The sequence below is a fragment of the Plectropomus leopardus genome, chromosome 23 (genome assembly GCF_026936395.1).
Source record: "Plectropomus leopardus strain MGB_pleo_1.0 chromosome 23, ASM2693639v1, whole genome shotgun sequence".
Lineage (NCBI taxonomy): Eukaryota > Metazoa > Chordata > Actinopteri > Perciformes > Serranidae > Plectropomus > Plectropomus leopardus.
This window is the reverse complement of record NC_142198.1, coordinates 3,517,680-3,531,786: the sequence shown is the minus strand read 5'-3', so window position 1 is coordinate 3,531,786 and position 14,107 is coordinate 3,517,680. Positions and strand designations below refer to the sequence as shown.

Here is a 14,107-nt window from a genome sequence, read left to right as displayed (position 1 = left end):
GAAAAAAAAATTTTTTTTAAACATAAAATATCATGTTAGGTAGTCAAAAATAGCCTAAAAAGTTCTAGTACAGTGTGTCATCCAAAAGAGCACAAAACATTCTGTAAAACTGCTTAAAAGTTAATGTGACCTCAGTAACCAAGACAGCACTCCGACTCCTTTTCTGTCTTCTGACAATCATTCTGACGCTGTCAAAATCCAACCAGATTTTGCCGTTATATCTCGAATCATAGCTCTGTTGTGAAATTTCAAAAGTTGTCTTTGCAGGATAAAGATGTGTAATCCTCCTCCTCCCTGTTCACTTTTTCCCCAGCTGATGTACTGCTCAGTCCTGCTTGTCATCCCATCATCCTCATCGTTCAGCCATCTCTGTCGTCACATCCACCACCAGTGTCAAGACTCCGTTGGGGGGAATGTTCCCAAACTAAGCACTGCATCTCTCACCCCTGAAGCAACACCTCACGATAGGGACATATCGCCAAAGAACTCGTCATGATTCATGTTATTGTGTATTTTGTAATACATTTGCTCACACAAAAACATCTCACCTGATTGAAAAAGTATAGCACACTGATAAATAAAGCATGAAAGTCATTGTGTAGTATGTTGTTCAAAATATCATGAAACAGAAATAATAAAGTATGTCATTAAAAATCATGCAAAAAAAGCTTCAAAATATCATCACATTGTATGTCATCCAAAATACCATAAAAATATCCTGGTGTAGTATGTTGTGCAAAATAGCTCAGAATTGTTACAGTATAATTTGTTGTCCAAAAGAACATGAACAAATACAGCATAATATGTCCTTTAAATAGCATGAAAAATCAAGTACCATATGTTGAGCAAAGAAGCTTGAAAAAGTAATCCCACAGTATGCCGTTCAAAGAAGCATGAAACAGTCATAGTACAGCATGTCTTCCAAAATAGCACAAAAAGTTTTAGTATAGTATGTCATCCAATACAGCATAAAAAAAACCATCCTATACTATGTCATCCAAAAAGGCATAGGCAAGGCAACTTTATTTTTATAGCACATTTCATACAACAGGGCAATTCCAAGTGCTTTACAGAGAAATAAAATATAAAAACATAATGAAAGATACATATTTACAATAAAAGAGATAAGATATAAAAGGTAAATTAAAAAAATAAAAAAATCACTATTAAAAATGGCAAAAGTGCAGACAAGAGGTGAAAAGATAACAAGATAATTTAAAATGATTTAAAATCAAGTTTAAAAATAAGCTGGTAGTCATTAGCAGATAGAGTAGGCAGTGTAAAAAAAAATCTACATAAACACTACACAGTAAACTATGGCGTGCAAAAAGACAAAAAGTATAGTATGTCGACTAAAACAACATTAAAACATCACACGATGCATTGTCGACCAAAATAGCCTGAAAAAAACATAGTATATTATTTTATTGGTATCTTATATATTTTTATTGTATTATATATATATATAATAAAAAAGGAAAGGTACATGTCTGAGAAAAAGTATTAGAATAGTATGTCATTAAAAAAAACTCTAAAAAGTCATAGTATTGCATGTCTTAAGAATATTTTCAAAAAGGCATGGTCCTATGTCAAAGTAATAAATAAATAAATATAAATAATAAATAAAAATAAATAAATAAATAAATCCATAAAATGGTCACAGTTTGGACAAATTTGGTAGTCAGAAAAAATAATAGTCTAGAATGTCATCAATACTGGCAGTGTAGTTGTCAAAAATAAATAAAATCATACTTTACCCAGCAGAATGATGAGGAAGCCTGCCACATGTGGACAACAGCAGGAGGAACCACTGCAGAATCTGACACTTTCTACATTCTGCCTGCAGGAGGCGCTGCTCCTCTGCACAGCAGCCTGGCAGCAGCCCTGGGCATCACATAGTTATTTACTATGGTGTACACAAATAGAGCATATATGTAAAATAACATCAGTCTTAAAGGAATCATGACGAAGCAGCTTCATAAGACACAGGAAAAAAAGTCCTATAAGTCAACATAAAGGCAACGGTGAATGACTGAATTTGGATCATTTTATGAAAAGAAACAATGATGAGTGCCAGGAGACGTGATGGAACATTTAATTAAAGCCTATTGTAGCTTAATCAACACTGATGAGATGTTTTATTCAGGGAGCAGAGGGCTGTGGGAGGATCATGTCATCATAATTCTGAATCATTATAGAATCCACAGGGCAGGCAACAACTGCACAAACAAATCCACGGTTGGAAGTGAACAGAAGCAAATGAGCTTATTGTGACTTCATGCGGTTTAATGAAGTAAAACGCAGCCAGGAACCTGAGCCAGGGTGATCCATCATGTTGTCAGAGTGATGAGAACAGCCGGTAAAAAAAAGAGATCCGGCAAGAATTCGTGACAATACATCCTTAATTAAAAATGAGAGGGAATGAGTTTAACAATGATATTTACTTAAATCCTTTCAGAGTGCCACAGGGATGACATTTTTCTGTAGGCTGACATGAAACTTCAAATCCCCCCGGTTCCCTCTTCAAAAAGCCTGTGGGATTTGTCCTTTGGATTTTGGATTATTGCAGAAAATACAAAAACACGTTGAGTTCAAAAAGCTAATCTATGCAAGTGTACACCTGTACCACCTGTAGGCTCTAAATGAACTACACTATGTTTGCAAAATGTAACTTTGCCATCACTCTGAGGGTCAGCTTGATGACATGTGGGAGTGTGATATATATACACACACACACACACACACACACACACACACACACTTATATACATATACATACATACACACACATATAGATAGATAGATAGATAGATATAGAGAGAGATTTATATATAGATATAAATAGAGAGAGATTTATATATATATATATATATATATATATATATATATAAATACATAGATAGTGTATATAATAGTTATAATAGCTCAGAACTTGAGTCCAGTTGCCACTGAACCTCAGTTTATATAAGTATATATATATATATTTATATATATGTGTGTGTGTGTGTGTGTGTGTATGTATGTGTATATATGTATGTATGTGTGTGTGTGTGTGTGTGTATATATATATATCACACTCCCACATGTCATCAAGCTGACCCTCAGAGTGATGGCAAAGTTACATTTTGCAAACATAGTGTACATATATGCATATATGTATATATGTATATGTATGTATGTATATAGGCATATATATGTATATGTATGTATGTATATAGGCATATATGTGTATATGTATAAAATCTGAATAGTTCTAATATTTAAGAAATGAAGAAGACTTGAGCAAGTCCAGTTGCCAACAATTTAGGGCCTAGAACTTCTGTCTTTTACATTTTTGCTTCACATTTGGATTTCAAAGATGAATGATTTTTCAGTCACAATTCAACAGAGCGACTAATGTCTCATAAAGCCTCCATACTTTACTCTTTAAGTCTTTGAAAAGAAATGATTCTTCCAAAAGCAGACTACATACAAAAGAATAACTGGCACAGTTTGTGTATCAGAAAGTCCTCTCACATCTTTCACGAGTGACGAGTACGGAGACAAGATGAGGCCAACACAGGCAGCATAGGAGCAGCAGGCTCCCCCGAGACGGCTTCACTCTACATCAAACCAAAATCTTTTCTCACTCCAGTGCATGACTCTCTTAAGTTTAACCCTTTGGATCCTTTGGATTCTTTAAAAAAACATGGAAAAGAAGAGATGACCCAAAATTTGCAAGAAATTAATTAATAGTACAAGATTGAAATAACAACAGCAATAATATAAATAATAATAATAAGGCTTTTCATCAGCTCTTTCACTTTTTTTCCCTGTACAGTTTTCTTTAGCATTTTCTTTTTCTCTTCACATGTTGCCCTGGCTTTTTGAAAAAAAATCTAAATCTAAATCTTCTATCTTCTTTTTTAATCCTTAATTTTAATTTAATTTTTTTTTTTTAATTTTTAATTTTATATACTCTAATATACACTTTTTATTTTTTTTAATAATGTCAGTGGGTTATGTTTTTTCATTTATTGTCCATTTTATGTTATGCATTCTGTGCACTAAATTTTTATTCTTATTTTATCTTACTTTTCCTAGTATTCAAGTGGATTTTATCCATTTGAAGATGCTTTCTATGTTTTCTATACTGATTTGATTTTATTTTTACATGCAGGTTTTATTATGTCTTTTTGTCTTTTATGTGTTCTGATGTAAAGCACTTAGAAATAAACTATATTTGTATAGCACCTTTTTACAAGAAAGAAATTAAATGCACTATTATCAATTTCTTGCAATTTGTGAAACACCTATTACCAAAGTGCTCATTGCCTTTTTCTCCATTTTTTTGGAAAGAAATTGCACCATTTGCTCAGGCTTAAAAGGGTTAAATATTGTAAAAGGTGTCTGAAAGCAGTAAAAGAGAAATGATGTCGCTGATGTTTTAAGGGGTTAAGACTGGATTAAACCTATAAATGAAGGTCCAGTTTACTTGTCAACAGTCGGTTCAAACTACATCCCGCCTCTGACTCGGCATGATAGTCAATCAGAGGGATATGGGATAATGGTGTGGCCCCTGCGGTGATCGATCAGATTTAAGGGCTTTTATAAAAGAGGCATAAAATGTATTAATATACATAATAAACCTTGTATCCTCAAAATGACGACGTTTCATGAGCTAAGAAACAGCCTTGATTTCAGCTTTTTGCTTTCAGCCCGCCTGCCATCTTTTCTCTCACTGAGCACTGAGGCATGATAGAGACGGCACCCACAGAAACCTGATGAACTGCCTCGTGGACCCTCAGATAAGAAAGATACAGATCGAAGCCGCTCGCATCACAACAATGACCAGGAGCGAGTACGGTGACTCATGAGAGCTCCTAGAACAACTGAAGGCGTCTCCAAAGGAATACTAATCAGGCTCCCTCCTGATGCTCCGCATGTGCTTGTGTGTCATGTTTATGTATGTCTTGGTTAATATCTATATCTGCAGATTATATGGGCGTATAGGGGCTCGAGCTGCTGAACACTGAACACAGCAAAGACTTTATGAACGGCACTGATGTAAATGACAACTGAGGCTTGGAACAAATTTGAAGACGAGCTGAAAAATGTTGGACAAACTACATTTAAACATAAAATTTGCTCTGGTGAAAGTCGACATGACAAATCCAGTAAGAATGCCAATCATCGCTTGTTCTTGTTGTAAAAAAAATAAAAGATGGGAATGGGATGTGGCAGGGAAAAGGTATAAAACGGTATAAAAATTAGATAAAAATCTCAGTTTGTTTGAGATCTACAGAGGGAACTGGAGGTGAGGGCACAAACAGGTAAAGCTGTTTAGTCTTTTTCAACTTAGGCTGTCGTCACTTTTCTTTTGTAGCGTTCACACGCCTTTAACAAGCAAGTAAAAACTTTGACACCTGAGCAAATGTGTTAGATTTCTTTAAAAAAAAACATGGGAAATAGGCAATGAGCATTTTTTTTAAATGACGTACATTTTTACAAATTTCTTGTTTATGTTTAAGAAAATTACCTGAAAATTTGCAAGAAGAAAAATATTTAAAAAGAAAAAATGACCCAAACACAAGCATGAAATTTATAAAAAGGTAAAAGAATATTATTTTTGCTTAAGATTCTCTCTCGACAGAAAAACTCTGAAACCTGGATCAACATCAGTTTTTTTGTGCTGCTTTCAAATTCCTTTGTTTTTTGAGAGAGAAAATAACAATAACAAACAGGTTTTTTTTCATTTTGTTTATTTGGTTTCTCTTCACAAAAGCTCTTACACAGTCAACTTCATTTAGGCGATTTTACAGAGTAAACCAGTTTTTAACAGTTTTAAAGCAACAACATAACAACAAATTAATGAAAATAAAAAATACAACATGTGGTGTAAAGAATTTGAGCTAAATGAATAGGAGTAAAAACTAAAAAGAAAAGAAAGAAGGAAGAAGAAAGAAGGGCGTTTGGGGGAAATATACATTTTCCACTTCTTCCAAATTTCAATTCCTGAAGCCTTATTAAAAAAGTAATTCTTTCCATGACCAAAAATTTCATGAATGATATCATACTAGCTCTCTACCGATAGGGCATCTGGCTGAAGCCATTTCCTTGTAATTCCTTTTCTAGCAGCTAAACTCAGTATTCTGTTTTTACGTTTGTAGATGTTAAAAGTAAAATGCCAAACAGGAGCTCATCCTACTTAAATGTGATTGTTATCCAACATATTGTCAATAATTCTGTATAAATTTTAAGCCAAAAAGAGAGAGACTCTTCCAGCTCGACACCCTACATTGAAATTCACAATATTTAGTTTTAACACTTTTTTCCAGGTCATTGGATTTTTTTTGTGTTTTTTTTTTTTTACTTTTTTCTTTGTAATTCCTGCTTATTTTCAGGTAATTTTCTTGTAACTTTAAACTAATTGTCTCCCAATTTTTAAGTTGCTCATGACTGTGTTTCCATGCTTTTGAAAGAAATCAAGCCAATTTGCTCAGGTTTCAAACGGTTAACTATCAGTTTGCCTCGCACGGTGACACCATCTTAATGTCAGTTGAAAATATCAACCATGTTCAAAAAAAATCTGACAGCAACTGGGCTCTGAAAACGTCATATAAGACGACAGGATGTGATTTTATCGGCTGTATATATGGATTTACCCAGACTGGAGCAGACCTGGTCCAGCTTGGTCCCATCAGTGGTCACACTGGCCCAAGACCACATGAAAAGGAGGACTGGGTCCACTTAAAGGGGGACTGTGATGTGTTTGTGGTCTGAAAGGAAACAGACCAAACAGAGCTTTGTAGGTTATATATGATATATGACTTTAGCATTTTGTCAAAAGCTGCGCTGCTATTAATTCTACTCTATCTGCACAGGTGATGTATACATTCATGTACAATCAGATGTTAGCCATGGCAACATGTATACATGTCAGCATGACTGTGGTTTGATTTGTGATTTTCCCAGGTTAATCATTACAAAGCAGTAAAAAAATGTCGTGTTGTGTTTGTATCTGTGTAAGACTGAGAAAATGACACCCTGTAGGTTATAGCCACAGCCGATGCCCTCTCCATGAGACTAATCCTCTCTGTAGTGTTATGGTGTGTGTGCTGAGTAGGATGTGTGGTCCCTTGCACAAGATTAGTCCCACCCGCTGAAGCGTCCCACCCCTGGCTACCTGTTCAAATATGTGACCAGCTTGACAGTTGGGGGAGCTGAAACTTTCAGCTCGCTCACGTCTTTGTTTCAAACTGACTGACTTGTATTTAGGCACAGGGCTGTATCTACCGTTTTTCAAACCCACTTTAGATGAACCCTTGCCCACTCCCACATGACGAAAGCAGCTGCCAGATGTTAAGGTTTGATGATTGGCTGTCAGTCTACTGCAAGCAAGTGCTGCTGAAAGAGACTGCTGGCTCCCGCACCCCTGGCTGTCCCTGCTCCTCGGAGACTAAAAAAACTGAAAGCTCACTGATCTGTAGTGGACTCATTTGCTCTGGCTGATTTTAAATTGCTTCAGACACTGGTAACAGGTCGGTTGCTATAACATATGACAGCTACAGTAGCTTGGAAAATAGCGGTATGGGTAGCTAAAGGGAAACTTTGATGATTTTCAACAAGCTCTGTGTCATCTCAGAATGGGCAAACGTACCTTTTTTGGTTTTTGCCAGCGGATGCACTTTTGCCACCAAAAATTGGGAAGACTTCCACGAACAGATGAGCGAGGAGCTGCGTGCCACAGCGTCACAGAGGAAGCCAAACAACATTCATCTGCGCACACTGCGATAACATAGAGCTGGTTGAAAATCAGCAAATTTTCCCTTTAGCTGTAGCAACTTAAATTTAGCCAGTGACTGTTAGTAAGAACAGAAAAATACCAGTGAGGCAAACACAGGTACAAAAAGGAGGTAGAGGGACATGGAAACCCCAAATCCTGTCTCTAGGGTAAGGGATGAGAGGACGTAAAGTTCTTCAGTGTTTTTCTTTTTTGGCAAGGATGGCGTCAAAGCTACTGATGAACTCAAGCTGTGCCGTTTCACATAGCATGCATCGTGGATGTATAAAAAGAACTGGATACAGCATTGGAAGTGGGGCCCGAGTCATTCCCATAAAAATTGCTCAGTGGCACATTAAAAAAAAAAGGCTTGATTTCTGCGGTTTTGGATCTAGGGGGGAGCAGCACAAGTGGATAACTGCCGGTTTAGCTCTCCGCTATCCTGACTGCAAATAAAATTTATTTAATTTGGTTGCTGTTATTGACAAACTCTGATAGCAAAACCAGTCAGTTCACAGGGTTCGTGAGGCTCAAAAAATGTATCCACTGATTTACAAGCTGTCTCTTTCACAATGAAAGTCTTTGTTTTTGGGTCCTTTCATCATGTGGAAGTTGCAGTAGTATCATCTAAAGCAGGTTGGAAAATCAATAGACATGACTGGGCCAGATGTAGTTTTAAACAATGAAAACACACACAGAAAGTATTTTGTTTAGAGACACAAGGTCAGGGTGCTGATTTCTAAGTTTTTTTTCCATAAAGTAAGCTAGATTTTGATGTTTTATTTCATTTATGGTTTAATAGCTTGTATTCTAAAAGTCCTCTGTTGGTTATTTGAACAGTGAGAATTCCTGCACACTGTCCTATTACTTGCCTAGTAAGTAAGTCAACGATTTGGTCGTCAAACGTTTTGGATTTAATAATAAAGTTTTTTGCAAGTATTAGGACAGTGTGCGGGATTCTCTTTTTATCTCATCTATGGTCAATTTTCTCCTTGCATCTGCAGTTTTTGATTTGAACAACTCCATTACTTTTTCCTCTGTGGTCTGCCTCACATATTTTTTATAAACATTATCTAAACTCCTTGTTTACCACAAACGTGGTTTTATGAGATTACAGTGGAAGAAGGAAGCTGTGCTTGGTTCTGATGGCTGGTCTGACAGGTGTTTTTTTGGTAAAGCAGGGAAAAGACCAAGAATCAAGATCTCCGAAGTCTCAATTTAATACAGACAACCATAGGAAAAAAAACAAAAACAAGACAAGGCACACTGTCTCACTCTCTCTAATATATTTATTCTAATGGCCCAGACGAGTTTTCACGGTTGTCTGCATTAATTTGAGACTTTGGGATACTGTTTCCTTTGACACCTGGTCTGATGTTGCTTCCCTTCCCCTTAAAGAGCTCGGTCGTAACTCTGTAACTTTATTGGAGGGAAAGTTAACAAGATGTGCGTCTGTCAAACTGACCACTACGTCTTTACCCTTGAAGCCTTTTCTCTTGTAAAACTGAAACATATTTGGAAATGTTCCCATCAAGCGTACAGTGCTTTGGGGATGGAGATTTTCTGTAGGAAAGTAAATAAGCGTCGCCCTGGTTCCTTTATCAAAAAGCCGATGGGATTTTACCAATGGATTCATTAATGCATACTATACTATACTATACTATACTATACTATACTATACTATACTATACTATATTAATGCAATACTCATATATTTTGATCATCAAGATAATCTTCACAAATGAACATCACTTTTAGGATTTTTGAAGCATAAATGCAACCCCCATAAGTTAAAAGCTAAAAACCTGGATCAGCATCAGTTGTCTTATGCTGCTTTCGGATGCCTTTCACAAGCATATAAACATTTGAAACTCAAGCAGATCAGTTTGCTTTGTTTTGAAAACATGGACAAACAGGCAATGAGCAACTTGGCGAGAAATATCCTGCAAACTGCAAAAAGTTAGTAAAAAGTGATAGGACAAGAAAAAATTATTAGAAAATTAAGAAAAAAAAGGAAAAATAATCAAGAAAACAGTATTAATAATTGTTATTATTATGAATTCAAAATAATGTTAGAAATAAAAGTATCTTTTCAGGTAATTTCCTTGTTTGTGTCTTTTCAGGTAATTTCCATGTAATTTAAACTAATTTCTTAAAAACAGTTTGTGTTTTCTTTTGTCTTTTCTTTTCTAACATTACTCATCGCCTTCTGATTATGTTCTTGAAAGGATTCAGGCCAGTTTACTCAGGTTTCAAAGGGTTAACACTGTGACCACAACAAGGCTGTAAAGTCGTGTTCTGCACGGCTCAACGCTCTTTAGTCTCATTTAGCCACTTAATAGCGAGCGCCTTTTTTTGAACAGTTCACAAATGGGGTATTTACTGATGTATTTTATGTTGTAGAACAAAACGTTGAAGTCTCTTAAGTTTGTTTTAACCATACACCTTATTTTAGACATGTAACCAATAATCCATTTTTAAAAACCCAATGACTTTGAGACCAGGAACAAGCAGTGCTGAAATACTAACTCATATCTGGATTTTAGGACTCATTTTTAGGACTCAATCTATTAATCTCACCTGTACAAGCTACGCTTTCCAATGGAAGACTGTCCAGACTGTGGACGCTGGTCCCAAACAGGACGTCAGGATGGCTGTCAGAGAGATGGTAGTGACTGTGTCAGGGATCTGTGGGAGAGCAAAGTGAGGAGAGGACACAGGGTTACAGATAAAAACCACAGATGTATATTGGTCAAAGGAAAGTTTAGTGTTTTGAATTGTGGTATATATGGAAACATGCACATGTGATCCTATGACCAGTCAAATCACAAATATACATTAAATTCTTGATGCAACCCTTTTATTGTTTGACTTTTATTTTTTTGGAATATTACAGCTTTCTTTTAAAAACCTCACACATTTTTTAACTGTCTACTTCATTCTAGAACATATTTCTGTCCAGCCACAGCAAAACACCTCCTCTAGACCTACTTCATTTACAAATGTGACAGAAAATTCAGATTATATATTCATAACATGAACCACCAATGACAGATATTTTACCCCCTACATTTCTGCTGCACATATTCAGAACCTATTTTCCATATCTTTCCGATTGATTTCCTGCCTTCCAGGCAGCCTTTGCTTTCCACTCATCTCAGTGCACTATTAAAATCAGCGTGCAGAGACTTTCTTCAGATAGGTAATCTATCACGCTGACCTTTTCATTGCATGGTTATACAATAGGGAGCAGGGACTGATTCTGAAAGCTATTGGTGCATTCAAGAATACTCTGACATTTGAGCGTTAAGAGTCAGCTGCTGGACGGTGACCTTTTTAAAGCAGAGAACGGCCAAATTCTATGTAGCTGCTGTCCTTCTCATAGACTGCGGGTGTCTATTTGTATCAGGGGCTTTGCATGGGAGTAAACTACAGATAGTAAATCAAAAGCAACAATGCTTGTTTGTGTATTGGCATCTCTGGACTTATCCAAGACACTGCTTTAGTTCTAATTTCGACCCCTGGTGGTTCAACGCTAACACACATTTATGTTATTGTTCTCAATTTTCATCAGTCCATTATCATATGTCACACATTGAACTGGCTACTGCTATATTCTTCACAGACTGGAGGAAAACCAGCAGAGATGAACCAGTATGTTTCCATGTGGTTGGATATTGATTTCTGCCATGCATGGATTTGCTCACCTGCTGATACTGTTATAAAAGCTACACTATTTTAGAGGATTTGTGCTGCTATCCTGTTACTGAAAGGTTGTTTCTGCCTCAAAATGACCAGATTTAATTATTGGGGGATTTATTTGACCAATTGTAACCACTTCATTCATTTTTAACTGTGTAAATACCTTTAAAGGTCTAAAATGCAATTTTAAACCACCAAAAAGTGACCTTACAAAAAGGAAAGAAAAATAAAAGGACCTTACAATATAATACAGAGAAACCCAACAGTTCCCACAATGAGCATGCACTTGGCAATAGTGGAGACTAAACGACTGCACATAGATCCCCTGAAACAAAAAAACTACACAAATAATGTTGTCACTTTAGGGGTATGACATAAGTAAATTGCTCCGATGGATGAATGGTTTATTAACAAGATATTTTAATTAAAAATTGAATTAAATTATTTTGAGGCAGGAACAATCTTTCAGTGGTGAGATAGGAGCTGCAATCACTTTGGCAGGTTTTTATGTGTTGTATTTGCTTGTCAAAGGTATTTCAACAGGTAAAAGTAGGTGAAAGGGACTGGAGTGCTTATAATCTCGGGCACAGAGCAGGTAATATAATGCAAGCTCATAAAGATAATAGCGGGCAATACATTTATTTTTACAGTACCCATCTGTAAATTATGATAGACTACCTTCCAAATGTAAACATGACTTTATACATATTAAACACATATTAAATCTTGTCATTTTGAGGCAGAAACAACCTTTCAGTACCAAAAAAGCAGCTGCAATAATTTTTTAGCAAGTTGAAAATTGCATTTTATTTGTTGTATTAGTCTTTTAAAGGTATTTACACAGCCAAAAAGAGACTAGGTGAGCTATAATCTCAAAATGACTTGATTTCAATCATAGTTATTATATTGACTATAATAACTATGATTGAAATCAAGTCATTTTGAGGCAGAAATAGTTTTTCAGTGGCAAGACAGGAGCTGCTATCACTTTTTTGGCAGGGTTTTATGTGTTGTATTGGCTCTTCAAAAGTTAATTGAACAAGTAAAAAGAGGTAGAAAGGACTGGAGTGGTTATAATCTCGGGCACAGAGCAGGTAATATAATGCAGGCTCATAAGGATGCTTCGCGGACGGCAATCAGTTTCTGGCAGACGATCAGTTTTTGGCACGACTGCTTAGAAAAAGGAAAATACCTTTGGCGGGTTTGTTAAAAACTCCTGTTCTTTTCTCCCTCTTCTTCTCTTTCTGTGAACCGCTCTCGTAGCTTCTCTTCATGGCTTGTCTCGACTGGTCTCTCTGTCCGTGTTGTGTTTACATGAATTGTCCTCGGCGCGCTGGAATCATTTCCGCATACGCGCTGCGCAGTAGGGTGATGCGCATCATGGAATACTCTATTTAGTGCCGACTGAAGGGGGGCCCAGACAGACTCCGACAAGACATGAGTTATTGATGAATTAGACATTCCGGTGCTATTTTAGCAAGTGATTTTTTGAAAAACATAATAAATGGAAAAAAAATAAAATAAAAATAAAAGGAGGCTCCTTCTGGGGACTCCCTCGTTCTGCTGGGGGACTTCAACGCTCACACTGGAAACGACAGTGAGACCTGGAGGCGCGTGATTGGGAGGAATGCACCCCCCCCCCCAATCTTAACCCGGGTGGTCTATTGTTATGGGACTTCTGTGCTCATCACAGATTGTCCATAACAAACACAATGTTCAAGCATTACGGTGTCGGACTTGCGACTGCATGTTTTGGACACTCGGGTGAAGAGAGGGGCGGAGCTGTCAACAGATCACCACCTGGTGGTGAGTTGGCTCTGATGGTGTGAGGTCTGCTGGGAACATCTGGCAGAGTCTCACGTCAGAAAGAGCTTCAACTCCCACCTCCGGGAGAGCTTTGACCATGTCCCGGGGGAGGTAGGGGATTGCCTGTCGGGGTGGCAACACCCGAACCCGTTGGTGGACACTGGCGGTGAGGGACTCCATCAAGCTGAATAAGGAGTCCTGTTGGGCCTTCTTGGCCTGTGGGACTTCAGAGGCAGCAGACAGGTACTGGCAGGCCAAGTGGAGTGCAGCTACGGCGGTCACCGAGGTGAAAACCCGGGCATGGGAGGAGTTCAGTGAGACAATGGAAAACAACTTCCGGATGGCTTCAAAGAGGTTCTGGACCACTATCCAGTGTCTCAGGAGGGGGAAACAGTGCTCTGTCAAGACTGTTTGGTGGGGATGGGGTGCTGCTGACCTTAACTTGGGACGTTGTGGATTGGTGGAAGGAATACTTCCTCTGAAGACCTCCTCAATCCCACCGACACGCCCTCTGGTGAGGAAGCAGGGCCCAGGGACTCGGAAGTGGGCTCTTCCATCTCTGGGGTTGAGGTTGCTGAGGTGGTCTAAAAGCTCCTCGGTGGCAGGGCCCCAGGGGTAGATGAGGTCCACCTGGAGTTCCTTAGGGCCCTGAATGTTGTGGGGCTTTCGTGGTTGACACGACTCTGCAACATTGGGGCAGTGACTCTAGAAAGGCAGACTGTGGCGGTCTTTTTAAGAAGGGGGACCAGAGGGTGTGTTCCAACTATGGGGGATCACACTCCTCAGCCTCCCTGGTAAGGTCTACGCAGGGGTGCTGGAGAGGAGGGTCCGCTGGAT

At 37.8% G+C, this 14,107-nt stretch overlaps 1 long non-coding RNA gene across 2 annotated transcripts; it reads right to left on the bottom strand.

The window, feature by feature from the left end:
- Positions 1-652: 652 nt before the first annotated feature.
- Positions 653-12,819, bottom strand: LOC121961833 (uncharacterized). Of its 2 annotated transcripts, XR_015775722.1 has the most exons (5): positions 12,657-12,819; positions 10,343-10,450; positions 6,645-6,758; positions 1,758-1,884; positions 653-1,400 (listed from the first exon to the last, which is right to left on the bottom strand). It is a non-coding gene; the product is annotated as an uncharacterized LOC121961833 (long non-coding RNA). The 2 variants fall into 2 exon arrangements; XR_006107085.2 differs by lacking the exons at positions 653-1,400; positions 1,758-1,884 and having other exon boundaries at positions 6,327-6,758; positions 12,657-12,816.
- Positions 12,820-14,107: the final 1,288 nt, after the last annotated feature.